Source organism: Corvus cornix, chromosome 24 (genome assembly GCF_000738735.6).
Source record: "Corvus cornix cornix isolate S_Up_H32 chromosome 24, ASM73873v5, whole genome shotgun sequence".
In the NCBI taxonomy this organism is placed as follows: Eukaryota; Metazoa; Chordata; class Aves; order Passeriformes; family Corvidae; genus Corvus; species Corvus cornix.
Window position 1 is genome coordinate 1766056 of NC_046353.1, and position 8755 is coordinate 1774810.

Sequence of the window (8755 nt, forward strand, 5' to 3'; positions counted from 1 at the left end):
AGATAAAAAATCTTGGCACCTCAGACCTGGCAATGAAGAAACACAGAGATATTTCAGTTTTTCACCCCCTTCTCTCAGAGAGTTGTTAATTTGCTCCTGAGGGATTGAGCAAATCCTACTTTTCCTGCAGGACAAGTGGTGGATTTCAGGGTGAGTCAGGAGCATGAGGCTGCTCCTGCCTGGAGCCACATCCAAAGGGTCAGAAAAAAGGAATGGTCCCCATAAAACAGGGCCCAGGCAGAAAAATGCAGTGGTCCCCATAAAACACGTTGTGTCCTGCCTTGCTGAGCCCTGTCAGGCTGAGTTAATTACCTGCAGGATTCTCTTCTGGTAACAGGATGAATGTTTGTGCAAAAGCTCCAAAATGGGATTATTTTGCGTGGCCCTGGGTGCTGTGTCAGTGTTATTGGAGGTTTAATTCACTGTTCTCCCTCAGAAAATACAGGGAACAGCCAAAGTCTCCCCTTATTTGGGAGCTGGTGCTGGAGAGGAATTGCAGGTAGGAGGATGGTAGAGATTTGAAACTAAGTTTAATTAATGAATTAACTTCTTCAGCAGATTTCTAGGGTCCAGCCATGCTTGGCTCTGTCTTTTCCCAAATCTTGTTTTCCTGGAAAGCTTTCTTTGAAGTTTTCTCCCAAAGTAGTCAAGGCAGGACATAAATCAGGAATCTCTGCTGGTTACAGAGGATGGGGCCAGGACTTTGAAGGTTTTGGAGCTAATTCTGATTTGCTCATTGCCTACCGAGGAGGAGCTTTGTGCCAGGGTTTGAGAGGTGGCTGTGGTGGCATCTGGCTCAAATCTCTGCGTGACTGCAGTCAAATCACTTAAACCACAGCCAGTCATCCCTGAAGCATTCTGTTCACACTCGGGACCAGGGCAGGCTTTCATCCTGTCTCACATTTAACGATGCCCAGCCTTAATGGAAATGCAAAACAGGATTTGGTGCCTTCATCTTTCAGCCTCTCGGTCCCTGTAAGCGCGCAGGGGAAAGCGGCAGCGCTGACTCGTCAAGCTCCTCAAGGGCTGCAAGATGGAATTTGTTGTCAGCAGGGTTAAAATGCACGAAAAAGAATTGACTGTGATTGAGGTCTCTGTGGAAAGGAATGGTCTGTGTCACAGGAGCAAAGGGATTTTGAAAATTTAGGTGTTTTATTGTATGTGGCTACGTGAGAAAGGAATTTCAGCGGCACCATTTTCTAATGTCTTGTAAGGGACTGGTTTTCACAACGAGCAGGATTTTTGCCCCAGATTTTCTGGGAATTGTTAAACTCTGTGATAAACATTCAGAAAGATGCACATATTTAGTGATATTCCAAAACCCATTTCCACCAAGAGTGGGAACAGCAGGGACCCTTCATCCCTGAACCCCGACCTGGATGCTCTGTGAATTTGGGTTTGGTTGGCTTTATTTTGTTTCTTTGAGTTGGGTTTGCCTTTTTTTCCTTTTTTTTTCATACCGAAAATCAAAAAGCTTATTCATTTTCTGAGTATTCAGTGGTTTAATGGCAGGATGGGATTTATTGCTGTGCTTTGGCTCTTCCTGCCTCACTGCAAGGGCTGAAACGTTCCATTTGCTGCGGCTGCTGAGAAAATCCATCGAGTGTTGACAAAGCTTGGAAGGGAAACTGAAAACAACATTTTTCCTTATATGAAAATATTCAGCACCTCAGCTCATTTGTGTATTCGCTCCTGATGCTTCATTTATAAGTTACAAAGCCAGAGGAAACATCAGAATAAATGAGTCACAATATTTTTACGATATCGAGAGGTTTAGCTGGGAAAGTCCACGTTTACCTCGCTTGCAGCAACTGATGGTTGAAACAGCACAATCTGATTTGTTTTGGTTTTGGTTTTTTTTCTCCGATGTTATCAGAACAGAAAACTCCATGCAAATTTTGGAGAGCCTTCAGCAGAACGCAGGTATCTGTGCCCTGACCTCGTGCCTTCCAAAGGTTGCAGATAAATTAATTACTGCTGAAAACACACTGAGTTTCTTTTGCTGCCTGTCAGGATTTGGGGAATTTCCCCTTTTCCGTGGCAGGATGTGAGGAAAGGCTGCTCTGCTCCATCCTCTCCGCAGGTGAGCACGAGGTGCTGGCTTGCCCAGGAGTGGAGAGGATGCCAGGCATGGCAAATTGGTGCTCGACAGCCAAGTGTTTCCTATGCTTGGCAAATTCTTCCCGAAAACCTGAATTCTTCCTGAATTTATTCACCTGGCCACAGCCTGCCTGCATTTGTGAGGCACTCAAACTCACTGCCTGCAGCTGGGAGGGAAGAAATGATTTTAATGTTGTTGAATGTGTGATCCAAACCACGGGGGGCTCTGTCCCCACAGGAAAATTCTGCCCTTCTGTAAAGAGAAAAACAACTTAAAATCCTTTCTATGGCCTTGTCTAACAGGAAAAGAAAAAGACCCAAAAAACAACCACAAATATGTCTTAATATTTGGGTTTGGGTCTCCCAAAATGTGACAATTGCAGCTACAACCAGTGCTGGTGTGAAAGTGGACAGGTCACAGCATCATCCAAAGAGAATCTGGATTCCAGTGGATGTCTGGGATTTTACTTGGATGTTGATACTTTTCAGTGACATAAAGGCATGGAATTACAAGGAAAAACCCCTGATTTTTAATGCCTACAGAAGTTATTTCCACTTTTGACCAGGTGCTTTGTCATTTTTCATTTTCTGGTATCCCTGTAAATCTGACACGTTATAGATTATGGAAAGACTGATTTAGGGACATCCTGCAATTTGTGGTTTTTTGCTAAAAATGATGTTTTCTAGTGGGGAAAAAAATGAAATCATTTAGACCAGCTTTCTTGCAATCTTTTTTATTGGTTTTTTACTTATTCAGCATTTTGTGTGAGGGGAAACCCCCAAATTCTCCCTGCAGATGTTGAGTATTCCAACAAAAAATCTACCTGACAGTGAAAATGAGCATTTAAACTGAGATAGCCACAACTGTGGTTTCTATACCTCGCACAAGGGGTGTAATAATTGAATTTAATCAGATTTTTTTGAGATTTGGGTCATGCAGGGTTACAGGACTGGCACTGCAGGAGAGAGCAGGAGCTGAATGAATTCTGGCAGGCCCAGCTCATGTTGCAGGTGAGGATTCCTGAGGCCAGACTTCCCGGCAGGGTAAACTTCCCTCATTAGTCTTTCCCTGGCTCAAAGCACCTTCAGAGGTGAAATTGTGTGGAAAATAAACAACTGCAGAGTGAGCAGAGCTGTTGACAGGTGAACAAAGGGGAGAATTAAATGGAAAATTAAATGCCTTCATTGGTTCTTGCACCAGAATCGTCAAGTTCAGTTCTGGCTGGTTTCTGTACCTCGATTAAACACAATTAAAAGTCACCCAGTGAGAGCTCCAGACACTGAGAGTGGGGAGTTTTCACAGCTGAGCGCTCCAAAAGGAAAGCCCTTTTTCTTTTTTTCCCCTTTTATTTTTATCATTTTTGTGCATCTGGAGTGCAAGAAAATGCCCTTATCTCTCTCTGCACTGCAGGAGAGGAGGGAGATTATCCAAAAATATGTAGAAAAGATGGTTAAGGAGCAATCAGTGTTTAAAATGGGAATGTCTGGCTTGAACATTCTTCTCAGAGACATTCTTTGCTGCTGATGTTACTGCCGTGATGGTGAAACTTTTAAGCATCTGCTGGTTTTTTTTTTTTAACATCCCTTTTTTCCCCCCTCTTTTTTTAAATTGGGGTTAAACAAAAAGTTTACAGGCAGAACTGGCTAGCAGAAGATTCATGTCCGCAAACAGACTTTCTGTTTTATTTCTGTGCCTTATAGAATGTGTCCTAAATCTTCCTGGGGGTCCAGCAGCTCTGCTGAGTGCCCTGAAAGAAAATCAGAGCAGAACTCTCTGTTTGCCCCAGGATGCTGCTCTTACATCACATTCCCCCCCCGTTGCTGCACTTTCCTTTCTTAAAATTATGATTTGCTGGGTGGAATGAGGGGAAACGAGGTTGTCTCTGATTTATTTTGTTGAGCATTTCCCCTGATTTCACGGCTTGATCCGCAGCAGCCGGGAGGGGACCAGCAGGTGGCAGCTTCAGCCAACGAATGCGCACCTGGCCGAATAATTCATGTATAAATACCGGCTGCAGGAGCGGGAAGCTTTGGGGTTTAACTAAATTATGGCTTTTGCTTGTGCTTTGTTGTTCGTTTGGGCGGCTTCACGCTGGAGTCTGGGGACAGTGACAGCTGTCGGTGGGAAGGAGGTGGCTCTTGCTGGTGAATCCGTGCTGGTTTGTGGGTTCGGCGGGCAGGGATTGTTTGTCTCCCACAATCGAGTCGGATCATTGAAATGCTGATAAACACCTCTGCATCCAAGGCTGGCCTGGCTCTGAGAGCCTTGCTGAGCGTGGCTGCTGAGATCTCCCCGCTGGCTCGCAGGAGCTGCAGATCCCATTTCACCGACTCCCGAAAGGGAGCTGCAGCTTTCTCCTCGGAGTGGGAGCTGTTCGGAACACAAAAATGCCACTTTGCTTCATACCATGAAGCTCCTCTCCCTCTAACTTAGCCAGGACAGAAAAATAGGTGACTGAACTCGCTGATGTGGATTCCTTTTGATGCCAAGAATTTGCTGTTTCGATCAAGTGCTGCCACAGTAGCAGCAAAAATGGAAGGGTACACACATGGAATGAGTAAAGTATAAAACTTTTCCTATTTCCCCTCTCCCCCAACTTCCTAATGGAGCCTTTTCGCCCAGACCAAGCAGGGAATTAATGTGACCGCAGAGATGAGCTGAGCTCCGGGGGTGCTCCTGCAGGCAGAGCTGTCCAACCCCTCACGCTCCTCGTGTCCTGGGAAAAGTAAACGTCCCGAGCTTTCCGAAGCAGCTGCACCCTCAGGGGGCTTTCCCAGAGCTTTGGAGGAGACCACAGAAAAGTAAATGAAGCGATGGGAGCTGTTGTGTACACTCAGAGCTCACCATTGTTCTCTGCAGCTCTCTGCCCACTGCTCTGCAGGGATTCAGGGCAAGGCAGGCAGTAGATGCTGCCAGAGCTGCTGAGCCCCGTTCCTCCCCGAAGCTCTGGGGGCAAACGTGCCCAGAGAGTGCTCTCAACACGTTTGTTTTCCAGAAAAGTACCAGACAAAGGGGACTTGACTTTCCTTGTGACTCAGCTTGGATTTGAACTTTTGCCTTGGTAGCAGAGTCAGGGCTCATGTGCTGGGTGAATCGGGTGGAAGCAGCCTGATTATCTGACCTGATAGTGGAATATCAGGCACCTTTGGCTCGAAGAAATGCTGGGGGTTAGGTTTTGGCAGGCCTGGGCCAATATCTGAATGTGAAAGGAGGTGTTGGAGCCCCTGGGTTGCTCTGCTGAGTTGGGCACAGGGCTGGGCTGAATTTGGCTTTTCTAGGACGGTTTGAGATGATTCTTCCACTGCGTGAACTGAGCACACAGAGTGGGAGCTCTGAAATGCTTTTCTAGGGCTTGCCTTAGTGTGCATCCAGTCAAAAGTGCTGTTCTCAGAACCTAAACTCGTGTCAACAGTAACAGGAATTTGGAATGAAAGCCTCTTCTGCGAATGGTGAATGTAGGGCGTGAGAAGCATCCCCGAAGCCGTGTTACACCCCCTCCTTGCTCTTCAGCTCTGCTGCTGTGAGGAGAAAGGCCACTAAAAACTCCTTGAAAACCTGCTGTGCTTTGGCAGACTCGGCAGAGAGGGAGCAAAGTTTTTTTTGGGCAACATTCCCTGGGTTCTGTGCAGGACAGGCAAAGTCTGAGACTCCAGAGGGAACATGGAACTTCCTGCTGCGTTTATTTCCCAACGGGTGTCACCCCAGGCTTCCCTGAGGTGTCACCCTGGCAGCTCCCAGAGCCAGCCGTGCCATTTCCGTGCGTGGCACTCAGTGATACCCTTAATCCTGTTTTCTCTCCGTGAATCATTTGCGACCTGCGTTGGATTTCTGTCAGCGCCGCGTTTGTTTTGGGGGTGGCTCTGGGTGTAATTTCCCAACAGATCGTTTTGGATGGGTGGTTTGCACTGTGTTTGTTGGTGAGCACAGGCTCTGGAAGCCAGAAAAGCACCAGGGTGATGCTCCTGTAGGTGGGGAAGTTACAGAGATGCTGCCCCTTCTCCTCTCAGCCCAGGTGCTTTAGGAGCCTCTCAGGGAATCACAGAATTCATTGAGACAAGGCCCTGAGGCCGTGCTGGGCATGGTCTGTGTGAGCAGCAGGAAGGTGGAGGCAAGGGCAGGGGAGAGCTGAGAGGAGGGGGGAGATCACTACAAACAGTATCCATCGATATTTATGTATTCTTAAATATTTAGCAAGTGCTGCAGTGGTTCTGTGTCGGTCTGGGTTTTTTTGGAGGGGGTGAACCAGTTGCATCTTGGAGCTCAGGGACAGACCAGGTGATCTCCTTAGGATAAAAATCCTGGAAAGGGCTCTTCTAGTACTTGGTGTGTGTTAAAAAACCCACAAGGGCTTGCTGATGGGAAATTCTCACCTCTCTAAGTGCAGGCAAATATCGTTGAGTTGGATTTTTTTTATTTCCTCTTTACTCTAGAACTTTTTACTCCAGAACTCAGAACTTTTTTGAGGATGTTGAGAAATCTCTTTGCTCAAGCAGAGTTTTGAAGGGTTTCCCACTTTCCTTTGTGCCTGATACAAGGGATAATTTATTGTGGGAAAAGATCCATGTAATGGATTTGGAATGTGCCAGGATCAGGTCCGGGCTGTCTGAGAGGGCTCTGCTGGTTTGTGCTGCCCAAGGGCTTCGTCTCCAATGCTGAGCACACACGAGGGCTGCATCATTTGTTCCTTATCAAAGCTGAGGAATGAATCAGAACTCGTTGCAGAGGGTGCAGTGGGAGGTGTGAGGCTCACATCAATATTAAAAAACGAAAGAAGAAGAAGAAAAAAACCCAACAAAGCTGAGTTTATTGCACCACGCTCGTTTCAGCGTTAATTATGGTACTGAATAAAAGGGTGATGCACTCCTTGGGAAGCACAGGATTAAGCAGGGCCTTGTACACAAGGCTGGCCCCAAAATTTGGCCTCTGCTCCTGTCCCAGTTACAGATTTCTGATGTGACTTTGAGCAAAGCAATTTTGCTGTCTAATCATCTCATCAGTTCCAGAATGAGGAGCCTCGTTCAGTGCTGCCCTGTGTCCTACCAAAAGAGCTGAGGGTGGGTGGGATTTGGGTGGCCCAGAGCTCAGGTTGTGCTCAGGGAATTCACCAGGGCGCAGCGTGAGGTTCCTAAATCAGGGGATGGGATTTACATCAACTGCCTGGAACAGATCCAGGCTCTCTGAGCTGTGGTTCTGGAGGGTTTCCTGCTGTATTTCCACATTCAATGTCAAGCTACAAAGTAAAGACACAGGTTGTAGAATCTGTGATCTCAAATAGCAAACCTTTCCCAGTCCTATGTCTGTTTTCTCTGCCTTAAATGAGACTCAGCTTTTCATTTCCTCCATCCTCTCCTTAGAAAAGGAGTATGAGAACCTTTTCTAAGCGTGGTTGTCCCCTACATTCATCCAAAGATCCACTTATTAATTGAGGTTTTGTGTTCTCAAAGGTAAATGTTTGTGCTTGCAGACCACAAAGCTTTCTGAAATATCAAACTACTCCTCACATATTCCTACCTCTCGTGCTGCATGGCAGCATTGAAGTGCTAATATTGACTTGTTTAAAAACCAACAAAAATAAACCCCCCACACCCCACAAGAACAACAAACACTCAGCACTTCTGTCAACAGCATTAATCCACTTTGGGGAGAAAATTACTGATTCCCTGGAGCTGGGCTGGTAAGAAAACATCAAAGAGACGAGGGAGTGAATTAAAGCTCAGCTTCAGATTGATATAAAATCATTGGGATATTTCTATTTATCACTGAAAATTCTTGCAGGGCCAGACCAGACAGAGCAGGGACAGCCCTTGGTTTTAGTTCCCCTTAAGAGCAGCATCAGGCTTAGAGCATAAACACGTTTTTTGCAGAGAGCTTAGCTGCAAGATCACCAAAAATCTGCTTTCTCTCCATCACTTTACCCCGCTCATCTGCACTGCTGTGCTGGGGAGAAGCAGTGGCAGGAGGGATGGGGCATGGAGGAAGGGTTTGCCATGAAAAGAGGGAAGGATGGAAGGTCTGCAACAGCTTTGAGGCTCCAGATTTATTTATAGACTTAAAGTTCATAGTTTATAATCATTCATGTTCACATTTATAAACCTGAACCGTGAATTACAGAGTTTTCAGGGGAAGAGGCAAATATGATGCTTTTGATCTTTCTATCCACTTTTGTCTCTTCCTTTGGACCTCATAAACAAATGGTCCTTAACTAAATTGTGTTTATAAAATGCATGAAATGAGGAAAAACTCCTATTTTTATTTTGCTAGGTGTGGGGTCATGTGGCCCTTCCTATCTTAATGTACAATTGAAGTTACTTTTTGGAGAGAGATTCTTTGTTAGCCCATCAAAAGTTAATCTAGAAACCACGTGTAAAATATGGAAATGGATGATTAGCAGCCACCAAAACACTTTTATCTGAGGAAAACTTGCCCCTTTTCTGCAACTTCCTCATTTTAGATGTCTATTACAATAAGACTTTATCTGCCTGGCTTCGTATTTTTAAAGTATCGATGTAAAGACCTCAAAACCGGTTTAATCCTGAGTTATTTAAATGTTATCCACAGCTTTTCTAAGCTCAATTAAAGCACAGCTGAGGGCAGGATGATAAGCACATATAGATTCTTTTAATATGAGTCTGTATATTTACTTTGGGTATGAAG